The sequence below is a fragment of the Lissotriton vulgaris genome, chromosome 8, assembly GCF_964263255.1.
Source record: "Lissotriton vulgaris chromosome 8, aLisVul1.2, whole genome shotgun sequence".
NCBI classification, from domain to species: domain Eukaryota; kingdom Metazoa; phylum Chordata; class Amphibia; order Caudata; family Salamandridae; genus Lissotriton; species Lissotriton vulgaris.
The window spans coordinates 1,441,942,450-1,441,970,048 of NC_141696.1; positions in this window are offsets into that span (position 1 = coordinate 1,441,942,450).

A 27,599-nucleotide genomic window follows, 5' to 3' on the forward strand; every position below is an offset into this window, starting at 1 on the left:
CGTCCCACCTCAATCAACAATTCGATTTCTTACAATATCTCTATAGGATAGAACCTAGGGTGGTGTAATCTGTGGCAGACTAACAGGAATGCCTTAGATAATGAGTTTAATTCTAATCCGAAGAAGTTAGGGACGTGCTTCTTTCAATGTAGATAAAAACATAAAGTTATCATTAAAGCGCAAACATAAAGTGATACAGTTCAAGAGAATGGTAAATCTGAGGGTTTGTGACTGCTTTAACATTTTTCGAAATGTACTAAACTCGATAGCAGATTCAGAAAATAGTTTTCAAATCATTAAACGGGTTTAAAAAGCAATAAAAAATTGGTATTTGGAAGTTTCATGTTTAGTGTGCAGATCTTATCATCATGGTTACACTTGATACACCAAAGACAGGCAAGGTGTGGGTCTGTCACTGACACTTGTTGGTGACAGGCATCACAGGGCTTGAAACCAGCCTTCCTTGTGTACATGTCCGCTGTTAGAAAGTCATCCTTGTGCCCTGTTTTCCCCCATTTTTTGCTGAATGATACTGGTGGTAATTGACTATGCCAGTGCTATGTTTAAAATCTACCTATAAAAGTGTTTAATCTACCTATAAATCCCTACTGTATAAAAGGGTATGGAGTTTTAGAGGCCCAGCAGATTTCCTGAACTTTCATGTGTGCACTGCTGAGTGCCTGCTGTCATTTTAAAGGCAGCCTGGCTTTGTATACTGTCTTTAAAAGTAAATGGTATGCAAATTTGACGTTAGTTGTATGGGCACTTTAAAAGTGATAATCTACCTTATATTTACACATTGGGCACCCCAATATCTCCCCTTGGTGTCCCATGCATGGGGGGCCATGTAACTATAAGCAGGGACCTTATCAAAGCTGTTTTATATGCCCTGGTGAGAGAAACATTTCCATTTCATTGTTCCCCATTGTAGATACTTACCTCCATAGGCTACATTGCAATATTTTTTTTAGGTTTAACTATTGCTAGGAAAGGAGCAAACATAATTCAAAGACTTAAAATATTGGCATTGACAACTGTTGAATTTATCATAACTAGTACAGCAGAGAATGAATAGAACGTGCTCTTCTGGAAGCCAAAATCTAGCCTTTTAGTAGTCTCTGCTGATTGGTCAGCCTTAACAGGCTTTGCCAGGCTTCTATGATTAGGTGATAATTGGCCTGGCCAGAGCAGAGGTTATCTGATCGAGTGAGCTCTTAAGCTGCAGAGAGTAGGTCATGAGGAGGGGGCTGGATAAATCAAACTGAGCTCAAAGAGAGAGCAGATCAGTAAGGAAAGCCAGGCATACCTACCCCCACATCCTGTGCCCCCAGCTGGATGGCAGACTTAGGACAAGACTTTGCAGCAGTCAGGAGTAGGAGAGCCAATGGAAATGAGCCACCTTGTGGGTTGGTTTATCCAGCTCTGGAGAGAAATCATCCATGTTGGATTTTGATAGTGTAGTGCCTTGTGGAACATGAAGATGCCACACTTTAAAGGAAGTTGCCATGCTTTTCGGAGCATCCAGCTTCTCACTGGACAGAGGTGACCACCTGCTTGTTGCCCCAGAACTCCTAATTAATATGTGAGGGCTGCATAGTCTCTCAGATATGCTGCCCGAAACTACAAGGAGGAGAAGGACTGCCCTGTTAGAATCTGGATTTGCACCCAAAAGCCTGCACTCTGACCAACTGCTCTTGCTGCACAATCTTGTACTATGGCCCAGGTGATTGTGCCTTGGTACAAGAAGGATTATGGATTAGACTCCCTGGAAGCTAAAGGTTAATAGAGCCACCTCCATCATCTCCACCAAGAGTCCCCCATCCTGGAGTGCATATTTATTTATTTATAAAGTTTTATATATCGCGAACATGACCCACAAGGGTATCGGAGCACTTTACAATACACAGTTATTGAACATTAGATGATTGGGGTAATATACGCATACAGTGGACTTTTAAGGATTTGGCCAGGTGCATTGTGGAAATTGTAGTCCAGACATCCCAAAGACCATCGAAGAGATTCCAAACCTTTGGATTGGTGTTTTGAATACTACAAGAAGACCTTCAAGAAGCACGGCCTGATGTTTGGAGAACTTTGTGAAAAAGCACCAGGAGATGACAGACCCAACGCCAAGAGTCAACGCCAAGAGTCAAGTCGACTACCTTCAACCGCGACCCTGCCTGGAATTCAGGTTCATGCCACTGAAAGCTCCAGAACTCCAGACTTCCAGGGCCTCGCAAAAAAATCAAGCCGTCGAACCCTCAAGGTATCTGGCCTGCTTTCGAGGGTTGAGCGACATTGGAAGAAAAAGGTCTAGGAAAGTTTTTAAATGTGAAGGTAACATTTTGGCTGGGACCTTCTGCTTAGTGTATCCGACCAGGGCTCCATGTCGGTAGCCTAAAACTTTGACTTTGTCTCGGTCAAGCACTGTCCAATGTCCTTGAGTGGGGCTACATGTTTTTAAGCAATATAAAGTGGTTTTAAATCTTCAGATCGGGTTCCCTACATTGGATTTTTGTGATTTTGGGGTCTTTGTTCATAAAAACATTTCCTATTTTTATCAATTGGTGTGGGATTTTGATTGTGTGTTGTGTCTTACTTAGTAGAGGTATTGGCGTTTTTAAATGCATTACACTCCAGCCTCCTAAGTTAGGCCTGACTGCTTGTTATCCGCTACCAAGGGTTCAATCAATCAATCAGAAATGTTTGGAGTGAGCTACGCACCTGTGAGGGTCTCAAGGCGCTGGTTGGGGGGGGTAGGGGGGGGAGGGTACGAGCAGCACTGTGGTCATCCGAAGAGCCAGGTCTTGAGATCCTTTCTGAATAGGTGCAGTGTCGGGTTTCATTGGATGCGGTGTTAGAGTTCGGTCCAGGTCTTGGCTGCGATGTAGGAGAATGATCTGCCACCCGCCCTGGCCCTGTTAATGCAGGGTACCGTGGCTAGGCTAGGTCGGCAGAGCGGAGGTTTCTCCTGGGGGTGTGGAAGGAGATTCTTTTGTTGAGGTATTGGGGTCCCGTGTTATGAAGGCTTGAGTGAGCAATTTAAAGGTTATTCTTTTTTTGATGGGGAGCCAGTGGAGGTCGTAGAGTTGCTGGGTGATGAGGTCATGTTGAGGGATGTCAAGAACGAGTCTGGCTTCAGCGTTCTGGACGGTCTGGAGTTTGCGGAGGAGTGTTTTGTTGATGCGGGCATAGAGCACGGTTCCGTAGTCCAGTCTGCTTGGGAGTGTGGTTGGGTTTCCGAGGGTGGGGGCCACTAGGTGTCGTCCCTTGCAGAGGGGATGGATCTGAGGATGGGGATTTCCTTTTTCTCTGAGTTGAGCTTCAGGCAGCTGCTGCTCATCCAGGATGCAATGCCCTTCATCACTTCTTTGAAACTGTGCCTGGTGATGTCGATGAGGGAGAGAGCATGAGCTAGGTGTTGTCCGCATATGAGACTATGTTGAGTCTATGCTTTCTGATGATACTTGCAAGGGGGCCATGTAGACTTTGAGAAGCATGGGGGTGAGGGAGGATCCTTGGGGTACTCCACATCAGATCTCTGTAGTTTTAGAAAGGAAGGGCGTGAGTCTTATTCTCGGTGTTCAGCCTGAGAGGAAAGATCAAATCCAGTCTAAGGCAGTTCCATGGATGCCAGCTTCATAGAGTCTAGCTGCTAGTGTGCATTGGGAGCCGCTGTCAAAGGCTGCTGAGAGGTTTAGGAGGATGAGGGCTGCAGTGTGGCCTTGGTCTAGGAGGGTGCGGATATCGTCAGTTGCGGCTATGAGAGCATTCTTGGTGGGTTTCCGAGGGTGGGGGCCACTAGGTGTCGTCCCTTGCAGAGGGGATGGATCTGAGGATGGGGATTTCCTTTTTCTCTGAGTTGAGCTTCAGGCAGCTGCTGCTCATCCAGGATGCAATGCCCTTCATCACTTCTTTGAAACTGTGCCTGGTGATGTCGATGAGGGAGAGAGCATGAGCTAGGTGTTGTCCGCATTTGAGACTATGTTGAGTCTATGCTTTCTGATGATGCTTGCAAGGGGGCCATGTAGACTTTGAGAAGCATGGGGGTGAGGGAGGATCCTTGGGGTACTCCACATCAGATCTCTGTAGTTTTAGAAAGGAAGGGCGTGAGTCTTATTCTCGGTGTTCAGCCTGAGAGGAAAGATCAAATCCAGTCTAAGGCAGTTCCATGGATGCCAGCTTCATAGAGTCTAGCTGCTAGTGTGCATTGGGAGCCGCTGTCAAAGGCTGCTGAGAGGTTTAGGAGGATGAGGGCTGCAGTGTGGCCTTGGTCTAGGAGGGTGCGGATATCGTCAGTTGCGGCTATGAGAGCATTCTTGGTGCTGTAGTTGTTGCGGACTCTGGATTGAGAGGAGTTGAGGATGTTGTTGGTTTCTATTAAGTGCGCTAGCTGGGTGTTGACTTTCTCTATGACTTTGGTGGCAAAGGGGAGAAGAGAGACAGGCCTGAAGTTCTTGAGGTCTGCCAGGTCTGCAGAGAGCTTATTGAGGAGTGGTTTGACTCAAGCACATATCCAGTTGTTGGGGAATGTGGCTGTATCGAGGGAGCAGTTGAATTGGTGCCATGGTCCTATGGTGTCTTGATTTTGTGGTGGAAGAAGGAGCTGAGTTTGCTGCAGAGGTCCTGGGATAGAGGGACATCGGTAGTTTCGCCGTTGGGTCTTGTGAATTCTTTTATGATGGCGAAGAGTTCCTTGGAATTGTGTGTTTTGGAGAAGATTCTGTCATGGATGAATTTTCTTTTAGTTGATTAGATGAGTTGGTGGTGTACCGTGGTTGCGGCATGTAAGCGGAGCGTGCTTATGGGATTTTGCTGTTTCTTCATGTTTTCTCCAGTTGTCCGCAAGAGTGCTATGATTCGCGGAGGTCTGTGGTGAACCAGGTGGCTTTCACATTGTGTTGTCTGGTGGAGTTCTGGTGGGGGTGCGAGAGTGTTGGCATAGTTGGCGATCCATTGGTTAAGGTTATTTGCTACTGTGTTGGCGTCTGTCGTGGTAGGGGAGAGGGGGAGTGCAGCTAAGGGCGGAGGTGTTCTTCTGTGATTTTGTTCTAGTTTCTGTGTGGGAGGTGTGGCATGCGCTTGTGTGTGGTGGGTTCGAGAAGGAGAAATGGACATAGTAGTGGTCCGTCCAGAGCGGTTTGTGGTATGACTGAAGTGGATGTTGTTTCCTACGGCAAAGATAGGGTCGAGAGTGTGTCCTGCCGTGTGAGTGGGGGTGGAGATGAGTTGCTTAACTCCAATGTTGGTGAGGTTCTCTAGGAGAGGGTGGTGTTGGGGTCTGTAGGGAGTGTTCCCGGGAGGGTGAGAAGCTGGGAGGCAGGAGGAGGGGGCAGGAACACGGGGGAAGGGGTTCGCAGGGCAGCAGTGGCGGGGACAGGCAACTCAAAACAGGAAAAAAGGCAAAAAGGCAAAACAGGCAACAGGCACAACAGGAGATAGAGGCAAAACAGAAAGAGGAAGAGAGGCAAAACAGAAAGAGGAAGACACACACAGAGCGGGCTAGCAGAAGAGCAGGCTTTTCCACTAGACCACCAAGGATGAGGCGCAGGTAAGAACTTGCGTCTGGAGGAGGGCCTCAAACATATGACCTGGATCATACAAGACGCTGGGGGCAGTGCCTTAATGGTGGAGCTGCACAAGAGGGAAGCAGTTACCCAGACCAGGGTTGAGCAAGTGGCTAATTTACTGAGACCTTTACTGGAACCTTTACCGTGTTGGTGGCCTTATTACTAGTGGTAGGTGCATTCTTGGCACTACCAATAACCTACTTTCCAACAACAGCCACACCAGGAGACAAAGTCTCAAAAAACATTTGTCGAGAAAAAGTAAAAAAAAGAGTCAGTGAAAACAGAAGGGGTGTTGCTCTTCTTCGTATCTGTGCTGACTAGTGCAGAAATGCAAGAACCGCGCAAGTCACTTCCAGCGCAGACGCTGCCACCACCGACAGCACAAGGAGCCGAGCAGTAATGCCTACTGGTCGCAGGGAAGTTGGTTACGAAAATATTTGCGAATCCAGTCTGACACCTGGGGATTATTTTAAGGAATGGAATCTATGTTTAGAAATCTCTATCAAATACCTACTATGGGGAATCAGGCCCACTCAGGATCTGGATAATGGTCCATGGTCCCACACCCACTCCCACTTTTCGCATTAGCCTACTTAGAGGATCGCACATGAGATATGTGGCAGTATGAAATGGATGTCACATGGATTATTCTCACACTGCCACATTTAGGCTATCTTAATCACAGTCCCTGTTTATACACTACCCTAGGGACTCAATCACTAACTAGGTGCAACAGTCTAGTGAGACAGGTAATGCAGGTCCGTTGGAAACATTAATGACAATTTCTGAATATTGACTTTTTTAAGGGAACCAACTGACCTTGACACACATCTTGGAAATCTAAACACGTACCTATTCATCTGCCTGTACAGTGGACAATACACATGAAGGGCAAGGATGTAGGGAGCCATCCTGGGCCAGATCCCCCAGCATAGTTGGTCATTCTTGAGGTAATGCATAAGTCTGGTCACTTACTTTTCTCTACTCATGCCAAGTTTGTGTGTGGCCATGTCTTCTCAGGGATGGTTGGGGATGGACGACAGACCTTTCTAAAGACTCACCTGACAGAGTCTCAGTGCCGAGATAGTACCCACCATGTCTTACTCCTCTGGTCTTTCTATGTTTGCATCCTGCAGTGTACAGAGCAAATCTACACCTTCAACTTGGACCTCTCACAACGGATTAATTCCCCCATAAATACTGTGGCCCAGGCAGTCGCTAGGCACTCATCCTAAAAACTTATTAAACATCTACAAGAGTACAATGGGGTTGCATAAATCTGTCATGTTGCTTGTTGTCTGCAATCAAATAAAACGCAAGCAAACAGTCACTAACAACAGTCAGATTGACAGGCTGAACCTGGCAAGCCTTCCATTCAGGATGCCTTCCTGCTGTTAGGGGAAGCTTACGGCCCACCCTCACTAGAGAGTGCACAAAACTGCCACCTAAAAGCAGGAAGTATCTATTTTTTACAGTATCCATATTTCTTTGTCACCATAATACATAAAAGTTTTCACACTATATATTGTGCACTCTGGGAACCAAGCAGACTACTTTGGTCAAATGTAGTGTCTACATAACTGAGCCTTGATTGAGCAAAAGTGAAGTACCAAAAAATACAGCAGGTTGGACACAACATGGGATTACTAAACTCACCAAAACAAAAGCATAACCACGTTGCATGCAGATATGGCTATGGATAGGCAACCAGTGTTAGCGACACTCTTAGCATGAAATCAAGGTATTGGGGCAGTTTGAAATGTGGTGCAATTCACACCACCAAAGGATGTGTACGTGGAAAGGTAGCTGATGCACTCAGCATGAAACAACGTCTCCTATTCACTTAACACAGTCCAACTGAGAGGCAAAGTGCTTTTGTATGTTGCTTTTCATCATCAGGTTTAGAGAGCAAAACAAAGCTAGTATGCCAGTATGATCAGGTCAAAGGGGGGTCTGAGTTAAATACCAGGTGAAACAATATACATGCTGGGAACTACTTTGTGTGAATGTGCTCCTTGTGAAAGAGCAGCATGTCTTAAGTCAGAGTGGTCAGCCACTGGCTGAAGTGGGCTGACCCACTGCTACGTGATGCATGCTGGAGTGGGTGGGATAAAAATGTGAATGACTCAATAATAGACTAATGGAGGAAGTCTGGCTGAAAAACCCTATAACTATGTTATACACATAATATTACTAAAATCTAAAGGTCTTGGCTAACACCAGTTCTAAAGAAACACAGTGGTCTGGCCTTAGCAGCCAGCCTTCTGCCTTTGCTGATACTTTTATTTGTAATCTTTGTATAAGTCTTCATTACAGGAGAGGCCTCAAAGACAAATTGAAAGGGAAGTATAGATAGATAGTCTTGCATTAGTAGATAGATAGATAGATAGATAGATAGATAGATAGATAGATAGATAGATAGATAGATAGATAGATAGATAGATAGAAATGGCTGCAAAGATAGATAGATATATTTTCAAAGATAGATAGATAACTAGCTATATAGATAGAGCTGCAAAGATAGACAGATAGACAGACAGACAGATGGACAGGCAGACAGACAGACAGACAGACAGATAGATAGATAGATAGATAGATAGATAGACAGACAGATAGATAGATAGATAGATAGATAGATAGATAGATAGATAGATAGATAGATAGATAGATAGATAGATAGATAGATAGATAGATAGATAGATAGATAGATAGATAGATAGATAGATAAATAGATAGATAGATAGATAGATAGATAGATAGATAGATAGATAGATAGATAGATAGATAGATAGATAGATAGATAGATAGATAGATAGATAGATAGATAGATAGATAGATAGATAGATAGATAGATGAGATAGATGATAGGGTTGCCTTAGGAGACTGGCATAGTATATGGTGCACACTTATTTAAGTGAAGCACCTTGCACTAATCCAGACAACCTTTATGGGGATTTTAGTGGTCTTAGAAAACCATAAAAAGCTCTCTAAGTGGTAACTGTGGAGAGCAGCCGCCAGGCTTAGCCCAGAAGGAGGAGTGTTAAGCAGCTTTTTTTACCCAATCTAATCATAGAGTATATTTTAAATGAAAAAGAACCACAAAGTGCAGTTATAAAAATATGTCTATTTATTAAACAACACTCACTAACACATTGGTATATCTCCTACCCAGAGATCTCAACACAAATACACAATAATACTTCAATTACAAGAGGTACGTAAGCACAATACACAGTGGTCTCCAGGGGGAGACAAGCCATATACTAAGAAAGTGGAATGTGAACTCCATCCAAGTCAGGACTTGGACCAGGTGACTCAGAAGAGCTGGGAACACGAGGGACCACCCAAGGTAAGTACCCAGAGACCCCCTGGAGATTTGTGCAGAATGGTAACACAGCTGAGTATTTAATACAAGTCAACGGGAAAGTCAAGGTTGCAGTTTTGAAGAGGAAGGACCCTTCCCAGAGGAACCTGAAGAATCACTGTGGAAGTTCAAATGTTGGAGAGTCACCCCACCCGTAGATACCCCAGGAACCATATACCTCCACCAAGAAAGCTGGGTAAACTGATGTAGACCACAATGAGAATTTCTGTAAATATGCAGCTGGTGAAGACTGTGCAAGAGTCCAGTAGAATGCAAGGGTGGGTTCTTGAAGAGAAGAACCTGTAAGCAGATGGGACAGAGTCTATGCCAGTCGGAGGTGACCAGGAGGCATGGAAGATGAAGCAGACAGGAAAGACAAAATCCTAACTTAAGTCTGTCTTAAGTCTGTCTTATGTTTGTCTTAAGACAAACTTAAGACAAAATCCTAACTTCTGTGAATACCAAAAGTAGTAAGTTCATTCTGTGAATGCCAAAAGTAGTAAGTGAATTCTGTGAATACCAAAATAGTAGTAAGTTTAGGATTGAGTCTTAAGTTCATTCTGTGAATCGGGCCTTTGGATTTTAGCGGACCTATGGAGTCCTGAGTCTCATTTAGGACAAACTCAAAAGCTGAAAGAGTGTTCTTGATCCCCTGAGAATTACCTGCCCCCAGGTGTAAATAAAAGCAACAGCCAATTAAATCATTTAAAATAAAAAAAGCACATAAAATTAAAATATTGGGCAGTCAACTTCTTGATTTAAACACAAGTAAATTAACTATTTAAATTGGAAAGTAAAACGAAATCAAAATACCCACAAATTTAAGAGGGCCGGGCATCCCTTGGCTGAAGAGATCGAGATATACAAGGAACAAACAATGTGCTGGTGACAGTAATAGGAGGTAGTGCAAACTGTAGCTCAAAAAGCAGGCAGAGGCATCTGCCTCACTGTGGCCACCATTGATTGCTGGGAAGGTAGGGGGTGAGCAGGCCCAGCCTTTGGGCTTTGCCCCACACAGGCAGAAGCCAAGCACAAAGGTGGAGAAATAATGGCAACTGCCAACAAAATGAATTAAAATAAACAATCCAAACAAACATGAAGATGCAATCCCAGCTGAAAATGTTTTCTATCTCTGCGACAGAGACGTTTTAAAGACATGGGCAAAGTGGGCTCAGGCCCAGGCCGCTGTCCTTTCTGGGGGCCCCTGATAGAGCCAACTCGGTTCTGCAGAGAATCTTGCCCTAATGACCTTGCATAATCCTTAAACAGATTGCTTAAAAAACATTTTCTGTTAGTTTAATATTAATGTGGGTGATGAATGATAATTTAACAAAGGCATTTTGCAGAAAAAACTGTTTATGTTTCATGCAACATCCATAAAAAAGTTTCGTTTACATCAAGCAGGCCATAACATATGAGAAATTGAAGGGTGTCTTAGAGATTATTTGCAGTAATATTAGTGAGCTGCTGTTGTGTTACAATATTGAAAACACGTCATTGTCCTTGAATATTTGATACAAACACATTAAGAATTTGGACAAGTATGCCAGGGCGTTGTCAGTGACCAGGTCAAAGAGGGCACAAAATAGCTGAAATGAAATCATAACTCAAATCAGGGCCCCCCAAAAATACGTTTGGCCCAGGGGCCCCAAAATCCTTAAAATGTCTCTGCTGTTGATAGTGTATGAAGGACCTATTATGGTACGACGGGCCTAAGAGACCCCATCTAAAGCCCACTGTAGCCAGCACAAGAAGGTGCATGGAAGATGCAGGTACTCACTAGAGTTAAAAGCAGAGGAAAACATATATTGCAGCTCTGAATGACCTGTTGATCTTTATCCCAAAGCAGGCTCCGTCTTTATGGTATGAGAATCAGTGCAAATATTCTTTTAGAGAAAATTATATGCCACGCACACCTTTTCGGTAGAGAACCGGAAGACCCATCACCCTAAATAATAAAGCTTCTAAGGACATGCAGGAAAACATTTAGTATACATCAACTTGTGTGAACTCTTTTCATGGCAGCTGGTTTATAATGGACTAAGGGGTAGTGCCTTTGGTACAAATAAAAACAAAATCCGGAGGAATTTATCTCTGAATAACTTTGGAACCATAGGGATTGAAGAATGTTGTAGCTAAATGACCTCCTGGGTGCCCCATGATCTTCTCTGTCAGCTTGGAACAGTCATGGGGACCCAGGTATGTATATGTGTGACATCTATGTGCTACGATTTTAGGTAAATAACATGGTCATTGGCCATTATGGGCAATATGTGGCTATGCTTCGTTCCCTCTACTATAATACGGACCTGTTAGATCTGGGGCTCTCTAGTTGGCAGAGGTAGGTACCAATGTCCAAATAGGGACCCTTGCTTCTAGTCAGGGTAAGGGGGATACACTCTTGAATAACACCTGCTCATCCCCTTGGTAGCTTGGAATGATCAGACAGGCTTATCAAAGGCAATGTGTAAAGTGTTTGTACCAACACTCTAAGTAACACAGTGAAAACACCACAAATGGACTCCACACCTGTCTAGAAAAATAAAGTATCTTTATCTAAACTAGACAAGACCAAAACAAAAATCCAACATACACAGTTCAAGAATATGATTTTAAAAGAGTTCTAGGGTTTGCTTCAAAATAATCCACAGTTGCGTCAGTTTTAGCCTAAAGTACCTGTAGATGCAACAAAAAATCCTAGCGGCAACTGCAGCATCGGAAAACAAGCGATGCATCACTCCTGAGATCCTGGGGAGGCGATGCGATAACCCCGCTGCACGCAGCGGGCGTGTTGCGACAAATCCAATCTGTATGGGGAGCGATGCGATACGTCCTATGGATTCCGGGGTGCAGGTTCTCCGTTAAGAAGCGTCTCACACAGGCACGATGCGACGATCTTTGGGGCGGCGACGATCTTTGGTGCAGCGGCAATGCGCTGTGCAGCGTTGCTCGTCTTCTGCCGTGGTCCCTCGATGCGACAGTGCTGGACTCTGCGACGATGTTCACAGCGACAGGATGCGGTCCGCAAGCAAGCAGTGCGACGGATCTCACAGCGACAACAGGCTCTGAGAGGATATTCGCAGCGAGAGGAATCTTCCCACACCGGGGCGATGCTCTCCGCAAGCGAACAATGCGTCAGTTCTTGCAGCGGCAACAGGCGCTACAACGATCTTTGCGGCAATGGAAATCTTCTTGCACTGTCGACGATGCGCTCCGCAAGCAAGCGATGCGTGCAATTTGTAGATCTTAGATCTTCTTCTTTTCTTCTTATCCAGCTCCCCAAATAGTAGAAAACAACCTCCAGAGGCCCCACAAATGGATCAAGCTCTCCAGGCAGGTCAGCACTCACACAGCAGAGTTCAGGGGAAGCTGAGGGTGAAGTCCTTTTGTTCCTGGGACTTCTTAACAGGAGGCTAGCTCTCCTCATGCCCTTGGAGATCTCTTCAAGCAGGGGACACAGCAACAGCAAAGTCCTTCCCCTCTCCTTGGCAGAATAGCAACTGCAGGTCAGCCTTAGAGCAGGTCAGTTCTTCTTCTTCAGTCTTCCAGCTTTTCTCCTTGGCAGAGGTTCCTTCTTGATTCCAGGATGATCTAAAGTCTTGGGGTCTGGGTATCCCTTTTTATACCAATATTTTCTTTGTTCTCTGAAGGCAGAGAGGCCTTTGCCTAGTCCAAACCAGTTCTGGTCATTTCTGGAGCACTATGTTTACATGACTCCTTGTTTCCTTTGAGAGAGAGGGGCAGGGTCGTCAGCCGCTCAGCAGGAGGTGTAGCCAGCATTGTGGAAGGCAGGCACAGCACTATTCAGGCCCAAGTGTTATCCCCTCCCACCATCCAAGATGCAGGTGGAGCTATTCAGCACAGTTCTGACTCATCCAGACTCCTGGAGCCAACCCAGCCCCTGTCACTCACAAACCAGACAGTCAATTCACAAACAGGCAGAGGCACACAGAAAGGTTAGATAAGAAAACAGCCACTTTCTAAAAGTGCTGTTTTCAAACACAGGATTTAAAAACCATCCTTCCTAAAAGATGGGTTATTAAATTCTGAGTTCAGGGATACCAGACTTCAATTTTCCATCTTGCTCCTATGGGAAGATATGCAGGTAAACATTATACACAGCATTCCCCATTCTAACCTATGGGCAAGATAGCCTTTCTATAGTGAAGCATATCACCCACACTAGTACATGCTCTACCTTCCATATACACTGCACCCTGCCCAGGGGGTACCTTGGGCCTTCCATAGGGGTGTCCAATGTGTACAGAAAGGGAATGGCTAGGCTTGGCCCATGGGGACACTGGCCAGGTCAGCATGGCAGTTAGAAACTGCACACAGGCACTGCAGTGGCAGGCCTGAGACACCATTTTAGATCTACTCCTGTGGGTGGCACAATCAGTGCTGCAGGCCCACTAGAAGCATTTGAATCACCAGCCCTGGCACACTCAGTGCACTTTATTGTACTGTATTGTGGTATACTTATATAGCGCAAAACCTGTCACCACCAAGGGCATCCTGGCGCTTTGAACAATGAACCAGCAAATTTAGCAACCTAGCCTGTTCTGGGGAAAAGATACGTTTTTAATGCCTTTCTGAAGGCTAAAAGATCCTCAAGACTCCTCAAGGATAGTGGCAGGGAGTTCCAGAGTTTAGCCGCCGCTACTCTGAACGATCGGCCGCCCATTCGCACTCTCTGGAAGCGCGGTACTACAAGTAGCCTGGATGAAGAGGAGCGTAGAGCTCGGGAAGGAAGGTACCAGGCGAACATTCTCCGCAAAGGGACCGGGCCTAGGCCATGGATGGCCCTGAACACAATGCACGCTGCTTTGTAGCAGGCGCGTAGATGGATCAGCAGCCAATGGAGTTCCTGTAATGCTGCCGTAGAAGAGCTATGGTAAGGATGGGAAAGAGCAAGTTTTGCAGCCATAATTTGCACTCTTTGGAGCTTGCCCAGAAGTGTTACCGGGGCCTCCAGAAGTAGTGCGTTACAATAGTCGAGTCGACTTAAGATGGTGCTCCGCACTACTTCGGGTCTGGCTTGCTCAGGGAGGAGGGGCAAAACCTTGCGCAGCATCCGGAGCAACATCATGCACGTTGAAGTAGTCTTATTTACGTGCAGATCCAGCTGCAGGTTAGGCCCAAAGATGACGCCCAGGTTGCGCGCCGATTGTGCAGCTGACACCGTCTCAGAGAATGACGGAGGCCAGAAATCGTCTGGAAGATCTCGGGGAACTCGATCGTTGGAACAATACAGGACCTCTGTCTTAGTTCCATTGAACTGCAACGAGTTCAATCGGAGCCATTCTGCTGTAGCCTGCATGCACCGATGGAAGGTCTCTAATGGGACTGCATCCTGTCCCCCCAGTGAAAAAACCAGCTGGGTATCATCCGCATAATTAAATGCGGAGATCCCAAATGATTTAATGAGCTGGACTAGAGGGCGGAGGTAGATATTAAAGAGTATAGGGCTGATGGCTGAGCCCTGAGGTACTCCTTGTGCTACTCTCCGCTCCTCTGAGCTGAAGGGAGGGAGCGAAATCCGTTGCTGACGGTTGTCCAGATAGGAAATTAGCCAGTCCCTGGCCTTACCCCTGACCCCGCACTCTTCCAGCCTCATTATCAAGGTAGGGTGGCTGACTTTACTAAGGACCTACTTATAAAACAAATATGTCAATCATGGATAACAAATCACAATAAGAATTTATACAGAGATCATATGCACGTTAGCACTGATCAACAGTGGTAAAGTGCCGAAAGTCCTACAGCCAAAAAGCACAGGTCAGGAAAAATAAAGGAGGAAGAAACAAAAGGATTGGGGATAACCCTGCAAAAAGGGTCATTTTGAACAGAGACCAAAGTAACTTTCCCTAAAAGACAGTGGTCGAAGCAACAGGGCAATATCAACGGTGCACATTTGACGGCAGGCCCAGCCCATATTAGCCAGGAAGCTGGCACAGCATTTACCAAACAATTGGTTTATTGATACAGATTGCTTTCACATTTGAATGTGAACAATGTAATCGGAAAAAGCACATAGGTCTAGAAGTAAAGGTGATGGATGCTGCAGTTCAGGAAGTGAGTGAGCAATAAACATACCTTTTCATTTTGTTTTATGTTGTCGTATTTGTTGTGCATTCAAAGACAGTGGTTAAATGTCAGGCTATGTCTTCTGACAAATTGTTCCTTATTCTTTTAATACAGAGAGAGTGTTTACTTTCTCTGACTCCAAAATAAGAGCATTTTGTAAAGTGACCTATGTGATAATCTCGAAGTGCGCAAAAAACACTTTAGGATGCCATCATGTTGCTAACACACATCAAACTTTAACTAACTGTAAACTAACTCTACACATATTTCAAAATGTATCATCAGTTTTGAAAGCGCGAATGAAGCACATCTTGTTTATAATTATAAAGACCAATGAAAACAAAGATTGTAATAGGATCAAAACAAATCTTTGTGATGCACAAATAAAAAATTTGTATTGCGGGGCACTGAGGGCGGGAACCTACATTGGCAGCAAGCTATGCCAATAAGAGTGTGTGGTTGTTAGTGTGTTTTCTTTGTTTTGTGATTCCATGTTGGAATTGTTTCCCTTTCGTGCTTGAGGATCATCAAGGTGCAATGATCGTGTTATAGGACTCAGGGGCTTATGTACAAGTCCCTTGAGCTGACAGCGCATCACTTTTAATATGGGAAAAAGTGACATACGAGCTGTGCAAAGGGCTTGTAAATAAACCTCTCAGTGCGTCGCAGTGTGGTGGATGATGAATAAGAGACATAGACAAGCATTTTATGTTATTTCAGTACACTTGCAGCTTTGTGCACCTCTGAAGATCCATATACATTATTTGTTATGATTATAGTGTGCCTACCTGGTTATTGCATTGGGTTGTCCAATCAGAAATGTTGTGTATAGTTGGTACCTTGGGGTGACGTGGTTGAAGGGAGAGGAAGTGGAGAGAGATACTGGGATAGGCTATCATTCTATATATGACCAGTGTTGTGTGGTGTAAAGAAGCAGCCATAGTGTTTAGGTACCTGCAGTGGTGGATTAGGTTAAAGTCCTCAGCTTGGCCAGCAGTGTCCGACAGATATAGTCAATAATTCAGTGCCTGTTCATTTGGTGTTGGGTGGTTTATTTACTGCACAGTAATGGTCATAGACAACCCTTGAAGCAGATACCTTACATGTTAATGTAAGAAGTGTAAGATACAGCAGGCTGTCTACCGCTGAGTGTTATGGTATTATTAGAACATTGGAATGTTGAGAACTCCATTGAAGACAATGGAGTGCCTCTTCGCTTATAATGGCTGCTATAAGCCTTCTGCTTCAACATTTGGCTTTCTGTTTATTTCTTATTCATTTAGAACATTATACCTTTTAGTGGGCGGAATGTTCTAAAAGCCTTATAGCCCTTATGCCTTGGGCTATACCAGTTGTTAAAGGCCTTGTTATAAGCCCTCGCCGACTCGGGTTCAATGTCTTTAACAACCGGTATAGCCCTCAGCAGCGAGCTGTAAGGCTATGGTATTAATGTGAGCCAGAACTGTTATATAAGAAATGACATAACTATATAATACCCCAGCACTCCACAGGTCAGCCCTCATTAACTTATCTGCCTATCAAAAGTGGGGTTTGGTGGTTTCCAATCTGTTGACGGTAAGCTGAGTATTGAGTTTGAGGGGTCTCTCTGGGGTCTGTTGTTCAGATGTGCGATGGTATAGTTGTCTTGGAAATAACCATGTTTTCAACTGTTTTCTGATGTGTATATGATCCTGGGTGCTTCAAATGCAAGCTTATGGTGTGTTCCAGAACATGAAGGCTTGTATTGAGAAAGCAGTGCCTCTATGAATTTGTTATGGTAAAGTGGTATGGTGATGAGTGGTGTAAGCCTTGAGCGCAGTGTCTTGTTTTGTTTGAATTGCTTGAATTTAACTTAAAGGTATAGATGTCCCCTTAGGAGGCTCTGTGGACAATGCAAAGTACCTTCCACAAGCTTTTCAAGCTATATGTATCCAAGGGAGATGTTGGAAGACTGGAATCATGTGTTTCTTTGGGTGTCAGCTGAGAATAAACATTGAGGCAGCATTTTGGATGAGTTGTATTTGCTTATGATGAATGCAGTGCCCCAACGTATAGGCTGTTGACATAGTCAAGCCTGGAGATTATGAGTGTGAGAATGGCTTGCAGTTTCTGTTTGTACTCAAGGTATTGGAAGATGCAACATATTGTTTTTATTGTGTAAAAGACACTGTGTCTGATATGTCTCAGATGTGGTATAGGTTTCGGACTTCTTCTCATGTTATTGGAGAGGCCTCATGTTCCTCAGGCCTTAAAGGAGTATAATGGCATTTTTGCCATTGTCAGAAGGTCATACTCTCTCTCTTTATGGTATTGAGCTTTGGATAGTTATTCAACATCCATGTATTCATGGTCTGAAGGCAGTTATCAAGTTTTAATATGTAGAGGTTTTCCAGGCAATCCATTTTCAAAAACACCTCAGGTGTCATCTGCATAGTTGTGACAGGTGAGGTAGAATGATAAAATCAAGTTTTGGTAATAGTGCTTTGATTAGCATATTGGGCTGGGGCAGAGTCATCACAACTCATGTACGACATGACATTTCTTGAGCCTACAGCCTTTCTAAGGCCATTGGCATGTGTACAGGAGCCAGATAGTTTGTTAGGTTATGGCGCCTGCTGCAAATACCTTAACTAGCAGTAGAGGAATCTGAAATGACCCATACCATGTCACAAAGGCCTGCTATAACAGTCTATCTATCCTTAAAAAATGGTTTAATGTCTAGATAAACTTGACAGCGTCAACATACTAAGGAATCAACCACATATAGTAGAAACCATAATAAGAGTATCTAAGGCTGAAAGCATTTTTATTATAACTGACCTTTCTTGACATCTCCTCACAACACCAACTAACATTTCTGATTTTAATATATTGTAACCTCAGATCTACGCAGTATGAATCTGCTTTTTGAAATGTATTGACTCCTTTGGAATTTTGCTTTAGCTTTATCTAATTTATGGTCATAGCAAATAAATTGCTGCTTTGAGGTCCTATATAATTATTGTACTGGGGCAATGTTTTATTGGGTTTAGAGTGGGAACGTTGGGTGGTAGAAATTTTATGAATCCTCACAGATTTTGGAATTTTTTCTTCACAGAAATATGAGGAAAATCTGTAATCTGTCCATTTGTCCATTTCAAAGGCAGGATTTGAAATGGGGCCGTACATTGCATGGTTAATTGCACTTAATTGGGAAGCCCAGTAGTAGCGTTTAATGTCTGGCAGCGCAATGCCCCCATCGTACTAGGGCAAAGTCAACTTCGCTAGGGCAATACGGGGACGCCCGCCCCATATCAACTTCCTTTGTGGGCTCTCAATCTCGCGAAAGTAACTGGCCGGTACAAAATCAAGCGTATTTTGGAGGGCATACAGGAATCTGGGTAGGGACATCATCTTAAAAAGAGCCGCCCTTCCGACTGGGGACAGCGGCAGGCCGCACCAGGCCGTCACATCGGATTTAGGCCGGAGAAGTGGGGGAGGCAGGTTCCGTTCATACCGAACCGTAGGGTCTAGTGATACAAAGATCCCCAGATATTTAAAACCGGCATGTGAGATCGGTATAGGGCAGACACGTGGCAAGGCGGGTACTACCCCGGTGAGTGAATAAATATTAGATTTAGCCCAGTTGATAACAAGTCCAGAGTTCTTCCCAAACGAACTAAGTACGTCAAACAGTACCCCAGGTGACTTCCGAGGGGAAGTGAGATATAGCAGAATGTCGTCTGCGTATAGCGATATGCGGTCTTCGAAGTCGGGGGACCTAATGCCTTTAAGCAACGGTTCCCACCGCAGCGAAGCTGCAAGGGGTTCTAAAGCAAGCGCGAAGAGCAATGGAGATAGAGGGCACCCCTGTCGTGTACCCCTCCCAAGAACAAAGGATTCTGAGACTCTGCCGTTGACCACCACCTGGGCCAGCGGTTCCTCATACAGGAGTTTAACCCAACCGATAAACCCGGGGTCAAAACCGAACTTCGCGAGGGCCGCCCACAAATATGGCCATTCCACAGTGTCAAAGGCCATCGTGGCATCCAGGGAGACCAAGATGGCCGGCTCGCGCAACGACTCCACTCTCGCCATGGAGACGACGCAGGTTAAGTGCGGTGTTAGGTGGGGAATAAACCCGGACTGATCCGCGTGTATCAGGTCGCCGATCACCTTTATCAGTCGGTTTGCAAAAGTTTTGCTAAGATCTTGGGTTCAACATTCAAGAGCGATATCGGTATATACGACGCACATAGGTCCCGGGGTTTCCCTTCTTTAAGAATAACAACAATGGACTCTAGTCTCTGATCTCGGGGAAGGGACCCGACGTCTCGCGATTCTAGAAACATCTGATGGAGGTGCGGCGCCATTTTGTCGGGACACAACTTGTACAGTTCGTTGGGGATACCATTCGGGCCAGTAGCTTTCCCCAAGCGGATGGAGCGGATAGCGAGCGCTATTTCGTCGTTGGAAAATTCCGCCTCCATAAGCTCTTTATCCGAATCAGACAAGCTAGGCAATGCGATATCTCTGAGCAACAAGTGCGAGTCCTCCTCCGGTCTGTCTGAGACCGGTGCATACACCTTTTGAAAATGGCGTGCGAAACCCTCCACTATCTCAACAGGATCCACAACTCGTACTCCATCCATTCTCTCAATAACAGGCACAACACGATTCAGTCTTTCCCTTTTATCCAACCAGGCAATCAGTTTCCCTGCTTTATCTCCAACATCATACAGTCGCCCTTGTTGCTCACGATTCATAGCCTTAGCCGCATCAGTCACCAGAGCTCTATAATCAAACTGTTTGCGGGATAAAGTGTGTAATTTATCCTGTGTGGCTCCAGATTGCAGCTCTTCTTCCAAGTCAGTGATTTCAGTCTCCAGTCGTACAACCTCCTCATTCTTACTTTTCTTTGCACAAGCAATCAACGACAAAGCCCTGGTTCTGGGATTGCGAAGGTGCCAGGGATTAATCAGAGCCACTCGACCCTCCGCTCCCAGCTGTATATCAATAAAGAGCCAAAGTGGGGAGTGGTCCGAGATACCCCTGGCTAAGTGTCTAACTTCTCTCACCGAGACGGCCTGCGCCGCAGGGACAAGAACATAATCGAGCCTAGCAAGGCTCCCATGTGCGCCCGACTGAAAAGTGTACTGTGCTTGTCTGGGGTGCAGTAGCCTCCAACAATCCACCAGGCCCAGTGTTTCCAGGAAGGTGCCTAGCCATGATTTTGATCTTGCAAGATCCCTGGGGGGGTTGCGGTCCTCCTTACCACAGACAACAGAATTAAAATCACCACCCACGACCAAAATACCTTCGGGGAGCCCCAACACCACCTTTCCCAAATCGGAAAACGTTGTAGTTTGTAGACCTGGCGGGACATACACAGAGAGTATGGAGATCGTCTTCCCCTCCCACCTGCCCATGATAGCAGCATATCGTCCCTTATCGTCAAGAATGGTATTGTCTATTTCCAGGGGGAGGGAGCTCCTGACAAGAACGCCAGCCCCCCTCGACCCAGTGGTGAATCCCGAGTGTGCCACCAGACGATAACCTCGCCTATTCATTTCATGGCATGTGTTCCCTATCAAACTACATCAGGGGAAAGACGTTTCAAATATTGCAATACTATCCCCCGCTTTATCATGTCTCCCAGACCGTTAACATTCCAACTTAGCACCCTCAGCCCCCTAACCCCCATCCCAGAGATGAAGACAGATTCCCTCCCATAAGGAAACGGACACCAAAGTCAAAATATGCAGTAATACGTAGCCTCGAAACAAACAAATGTAAAAAAAGTTCCCCCACCACCCCCAAAGAAATTCTCTGAACACCCCACCCACCCTGCACCCCTGCTAGACCAAAAAGCCACCCCAACTTGCAGTGTGCCTGTCGCCCCAATATGAAACTAATCTACAAAAAGAGAAAAGACCCCCTGAAGGAGGAAGAGTCCCGGTTCCCCTACTGCCCCTGGGTATTTGCGGATATACATACAAACTCAAAAAGTCATCAAACCACTGCCGCAAAGTCCATTCAGTCCGCATGCTGGTCGGCACTCACTCCTCCTGTACCAATGGGCCACCGTCAGCGCCCCCGATGGCTCAGAGCGGTCTCGATGTGTTGGTAGAGTATCAAGCCAGTCGCTGACGACCTTGGGCCGGTCAAAGAAAAGCGCCGTTCATTGTATTCAATGTGCAGTCGGGCAGGGAAGAGCATAGCATATTTCAAGCCCATGTCTCTGAGTCTCCGTTTCACCCCCATGAATCCCATCTGTTGCTTTTGTACAGACTGTGTGAAGTCCGGGTAGAAATTAATAAACACATGCCTGCAGGATAGCGTCTCTGTCCCTGAAGTTAAAAATCCTGGCTATTATGGGCCGTGGAGGGGTGCCCGGTTTATGTTTCCCACCTGGAACTCTGTGAGCACGCTCCACTGCAAAAAAGTTACTGAGGCCCTTTGGGGCCAGATGGTTCAATATCAGGTCCTTAACAAGGAGATCCGTCGTTAATTCAGTGGACTTCTCCGGAACCCCAATGATACGCACATTGTTGCGCCTAGCTCTACTTTCGAAGTCATCCAGCCTACGGGCAAACAAATCGTTCGAGGACCGCGAATTACGAACTTCTGTTTGAAGATCGGACATGTCGGTCGTGAGACTTGCAGTCTTGATATCCAAAGACTTGACCCGCTCATTGGTCTTCGCCAGATAAGTCCTGATCAAGTTGACATCGATAGCCACCGTGTCGAGCTTTGAAGCCAATGTTTCGTATTGTTTGAAGCCAATGTTTCGTATTGTTTCCTATTGTTTCGAAGCTTTGAAGCCAATGTTTCGTATTGCTGGCCCATAGACGTCTTCATGCCCGCAATGGCGCCCATAACGTCTCGTAGGGTCAATTCTTCCGTCGCTGAGGAGCCATCCCCGGTCTCATCCAGAGCTTTACCAACACCACTGGGGGATCCTTTTGGACGGGTGTAGCGGTCCATAATATTGGATTGGATGGCACCCCCTCGGTGCGTGACTTTGGTGGGCCGCTTCTCGCTATCTGGCTTGCTCGCCATATTGAGCGACGCGCCCCGTAGGGGCCTTTGTGACCTGGTTTGAATGGCTCCTCACAAATCTGACTTGTGGAGTCTAGAGACAAGGGGCCATGGGCAAGCGCTCAACCAAAGTTAGACCATGGGCCAGCAGAGTGAAATGGCGACTGGTGACGACAGACAAAGACCAAAAACTAAACTGAAAGTACTTCAGGGGCACCAGCCAAGTTCCTCCGGCCGTTGTTGTTCAATTGCGACCTGGGTATCTCGGGGACCCAAATCCCGGGCTGTTCATCGGTGCAGGCTGCAAAAGTTCGAAGTGGAGTAAGTCCGGATCCCGGCAGCCAAATCGGTTTCTGAAAAGAGCTTCTGTGTCAGCAGGGTGATATGCATAAGAACCTGTCGTCTATATCCGGATCTGTGACTGGATATGTGCGGGAGGCGGCGAGGGTCTCAGGAGCCCTGTGCTCACGGGACCATCTTGGATGCGCGCTAAGCTCCTCGTCCGTGACTGAAGATTTTAAGTGCAATTTACATCATTTTTTTGCCAATACAGATGTATGTATGTTTGGTATTCTAGAGCATGACTGTTACTCCAAGGAGTGTCCTGGCACTAATGCAGAAGGAGATATTAACCAAAGAGGAGGGGCGCTAGAGGGCGCCCACACAGTATGACCGCACTTATGTGAGGCTCCTGCCACCGGAATAATACATCCTGCAATTATCCTACCTTCTTGGTGACCAAACTTGCTGTAATTGTTCAAGGCACGTCCTCCAGGCTAACTCCAGACTCGGTGAAAATATCACGGCGATCCATGGAGGCACCAACGAGTTGAGAGGCCCGTTACCTCAGACCGAGCCCTGGCCAGAGGTGGGCGGAGCGGGATTGATGGCAACCACAGCTGCGGCAGACCAAGGCTCCACACGTGTGAGGTAGGCCGCCCCAGGGCCTGCTACAGACTTCGGAAGGCGCTATCACTAACTCGGCCCCACTGCCCATTGTGACGAGCCTAGATCCCATACTGAGCTCTGACTAACGGAGGTCAACTGGTGAATGCCTCAACACACGAACACGGTCAAAAAGGCATAGAGTGCCCCGAATCCCGTGATTTTCTGGGAATTAAGGACTCACATTACTGGGCCCTAGCGCAAAGCCTGTTGATGGACACTACACACTGGATCGCTTAACCAGTCACGGGGCTAACTCATGCCCCACCCGCTTGGTCTGACTGTCCCGCAACAGAAACGGCTGAACCCGGCGCCAGGGCACAGGACTTAGGCGGATGGCAGCGGCCCGAGAACGGCCACACTGAGCTTGGGATCTATTGCAGAGCGACCAACGCGTGGGCTTTTTTATCACACACACAAACGCATGTTGCCACGTTACGGGGGGCCACTCAGAGCATGCCAAATTTGGTCAGCTGCCGCCGACCAGTAAGGAAGACCGTGGCCCCGCAGTCTTCGAGGGCCCAGTAACTGGTGTGCCGGCTGAATACCGAAGAGAGGCAAGTGCCTGGCCATAACCAGGAGGCGCTGAGGTGCAGAGCTGTGTGGGTGTCCCGGAAGATATCACATAGTCACCACAGACCACCGCTGCCCGGCTTGCGATCGTTGAAGTTGCTGGCTGTGTACTCTATTTGGGACAAGATAGATATAGGGTGCTGTGACTGCCGGGGACCTGAGGACTGAACGTACAGCTGTGTGCGTATACATCTCTGTGACACCGGAAAACAGCTGGCACTACGATTCACCCCCTTATGGCGATTTCCAATCGCATATAGCTCCAGGATATGTAGCAGGATCAGTGGGGAGCGTACATACATCAAGACCTCCGTACGGTGAGATATTGGCCCTGCATGTGCAGAGAAAATGCTAATACCCCACTTGTCTCTCGTAGCAACACCATGGGCAAGCAGAGATACGCGCCAACCGAAGCTTAGCTTTGACAATACCAGTAAAAGAGACCCTAAACCCACAACTAGCTCATGGACAGACCTAACAGAACTAGTGTGCCGGATGGAAGTCCAACGACGCCAGATGTGGCTATGCAACAGATTATCTTAGAAATGCGACAAGGTTTTGCAACGGTCGTTGATAAAGTAGATCGTATGTCTTCAAGAATGGACGCTATGGCCCACAAGCTTGACCTTCATGACGAACGGATCAAGGAAACTGAAAGACGCATTTCCGATAATGATGACATCCCAGCATCCCACACGTCACAACTTACAAGGATGAATAACCTTTTACGAGTGATCGCGGCCAAAAATGAGGACTTGGAAGCCCGTAGCCGACGCAATAACATTCGCGTCACGGACATTCCAGAATCCACAAATACTGGGAGCATGGAAGAGTACATAGAAAAACTCCTTCTCACCTCTATTGGCACAGAAGCTTTCTCGTCACAATTCATATTCGAAAGGGCCCACCGATCACTCGGACCAAGACCTAAACCCGGAGCACCACCACGTCCCATCATAGCGCGTCTGTTGAATTACAGAGAACGCAACGTGGCCTTGAAAGCTGCACGCACCCAGAAAACCTTATCCTACAACGGAGTGTCCTTCTCAATCTACCCTGACATCACGCCAATGGTGCAGGAGGAACGTCGTAAATTTATGGATGTGAAAAAGAAACTCCGCGCAGCACAAATTGATTATGCGCTACTTTACCCTGCACGTCTCCGGGTGACGCATCAAGGAAAGCAATGTTTCTTCACCAACCCGCAGCAAGTAGAGGATTATTTGCGCTCTGTGAGAATACCGTCACCGATGGCCAACGAAACCGCAAAATAGAGCACGGGACACAGATGAAGAGGCCTAACACTGATACATATTGCTCACCTACTGAGGGCCGCTGCTCGGGCTCCATGGATCAGAAACTATGGTCAAGATCGCAGCCATTATGGAGGACGCTGGAGTACGGCTCCCTCTATTTGCGCCCCTGTGGGGCTCCCCCAATTGGTTTGTGACTTTTTTTTTTTACTCATGGGGCGATTTCGAAAGTGGGGGGGCGGGGGTGGGTAGTTCATGCTGGCAAGTTGGGGTTGCTTCAGTGGTGGGGGTTAGGACACAGGTTAGAGGAAGGGTCTCTACAGAGAGTTGTAAATGTAAAAGTTTTTGTACTTGTATAGCGCACAGCTACCCGCTGTGGGTTTCCCGGCGCTTGTACGAATACCGCAAGGGAACCCTTCATGGCTTTCCCTGTGAAGTGTCCACTCCTGGGCACCCCCATGGTGCAGACCAGGCATCCCTCGCATTGGGGGGCCGTTGTGGAGAATAAGCAAGCTATTGCCCAGAGTTGCAGCGTGGGACCCATGATCAGAATAGGCACTGAGGCGACAATATCCGGTCAGGGGAATTAATGAGCCCGAGACCCGCCGGGGCAGGAATCGAACCCTGGTCCCTGGCCAGAGCTCTGCATCGAGGTCTGCCCGCTCTAACCATTGAGCCACACTTCTCCCCCTTGCAGTGCGAAGGGGGAATGTTACAATTTACTATGGTTTAATATTGGACAATTGGTATATCTAGGTCTGAGAACTATTGATGAGGTGATGAAAGGGGGAGGGGATGATTGTTACCTACTATTGCATAGCTGGCGTTCAGCAAAATATGCCTGGAGGGACTCACTTCATGACGGCAAGCCTTATGATCATTTCAACGATGTGTTTATCCTGCATGATGGTCTTGACTGAATTAAATGTAATCACACGTGGAATGTCCGGGGGTTGGGAGACCCGCGAAAGAGACGCCAAATACTGTTACACCTAGACAGACATCACATACACATAGCGTACTTACAGGAGACTCATTTTCGCCCTAACATAAACACCACGTTTGCAAGCAGATGGGCAGAACACAGAGTATTTAGCTCCTATTCCTCTTACGCGAGGGGTGCAGCAATAATAATAAAAGGGGCACACAGTTTAAATTGGTAGGTCACAAATCCGACTCTATGGGGCGTTACTGTTTGAGGTGGGGAAGATTGGGACACATATCAATAACCTTGGTTTGCTGCTACGGTCCAAATGTGGACGATCCTCAATTTTTCATAGAACTTTGGGCTGAAACACTAGCCACAAATCCAGATAACATGCTATGGGGTGGTGACTTTAATGTGTCATGTGACCCAGCGATAGATCGATCACATCCAGCCCCACCCCATTACACCAAATCCCGTGCCGAACTACGAGAGATAATACAGGAATATGGGCTGGTAGACACCTGGAGACATCTACACTCTAGTGCGCAGGAAGGCACACACGCCACTGCGCATGCAGCATCCTGGGCGCGATTAGACTACATTTTTGCGACCCGAGCAATATGCCCTATGATCACTAAAGTGCAACATTTGGCTAGAACCTACTCTGACCATGCCCCGGTAAAGCTTACCTTAGCTGCGGAAGATCTAGGGCCCCCCCGAACTCCCTGGAGATTACAACCCACTATGCTGCTGGACACGTGCTTTCAAGAAGAACTACGAGAAGTACTAGAATTCTTCCAACGCAATAAGGATTCTGTTGATAGTGTTGAGGTAGTCTGGGCGGCCTTTAAGGTTATGATGCGGGGTATTTGTATAGCGAAAGGAGCAGGGGTCCTAAAAAGTATAATGACTGCACTTACAAACCTGGAATGAGATTTAAAATGGCTAGAACAATCATTAGCGCTTAACCCGACGGCAACAACGCGCTCCCTAATTAGAGAGAAAATCACAGAATATAAAGAAGAGGCTACCAGATAATTAAAATTCAGAGGCAGGTACTGGACAGCACGCAGATACGGAGAAGGGGAACGTCCAGGGAAGGCACTTGCGGCGCCGATAAAACTGTCGCGACCAGTGAATGTCATACTTGAAATAGAAGGACACGACGGGATGGTCTATAGAGATACAATGAACGTCCTCAATGCCTTCACATCTCACTACACTAACCTGTATACATCCACTAGAACGGAAAATTGCTCTATTTTTTCCTTAATATACCTTTTTATCCCGGGAAGTACTTTTTTCAGCAATTAAAGTCCGAATTGATCAGACTAGTCTGGGGAGGGAAAAACCCAAGGTTGAAGTGGGAGACACTTATGAGGCTGTATGTACAGGGGGGATTTGGCATACCTGACCTGGAGCTTTACTATTATAGTTTGCAGGCACACTACGCTTTTTATTGGATATGCCAACCCCGCTATATGCCTCAGCTAGCAGCCGAACACGGCTGGCGCACCCAATTCCTATAGAAGGTTCTGTATATATCCCACCCCCAGGTAGAGATATGTCTGCGACCACAGTGATGAGCACAAACAACGCATGGGCGCGACTATGAGAGATACTAGGAGAACCCCTACTATATTCGCCCTTATTGCCGCTAGTATACCACCCTGATATGCCCCTATTGCAAGAAGTGATTTTTCATAAATTATTGGAGCGTACCGGGATTAAAACATGGGAAGACCTTTACCATGAAGGTACATTTAAGACCCGGGAGCACATGTTCATGGGTACACAATCGTCACCGATGGACATTTTTTTGTATGTCAGGCTGCGGCAGGATATTAGGGCCACAGACT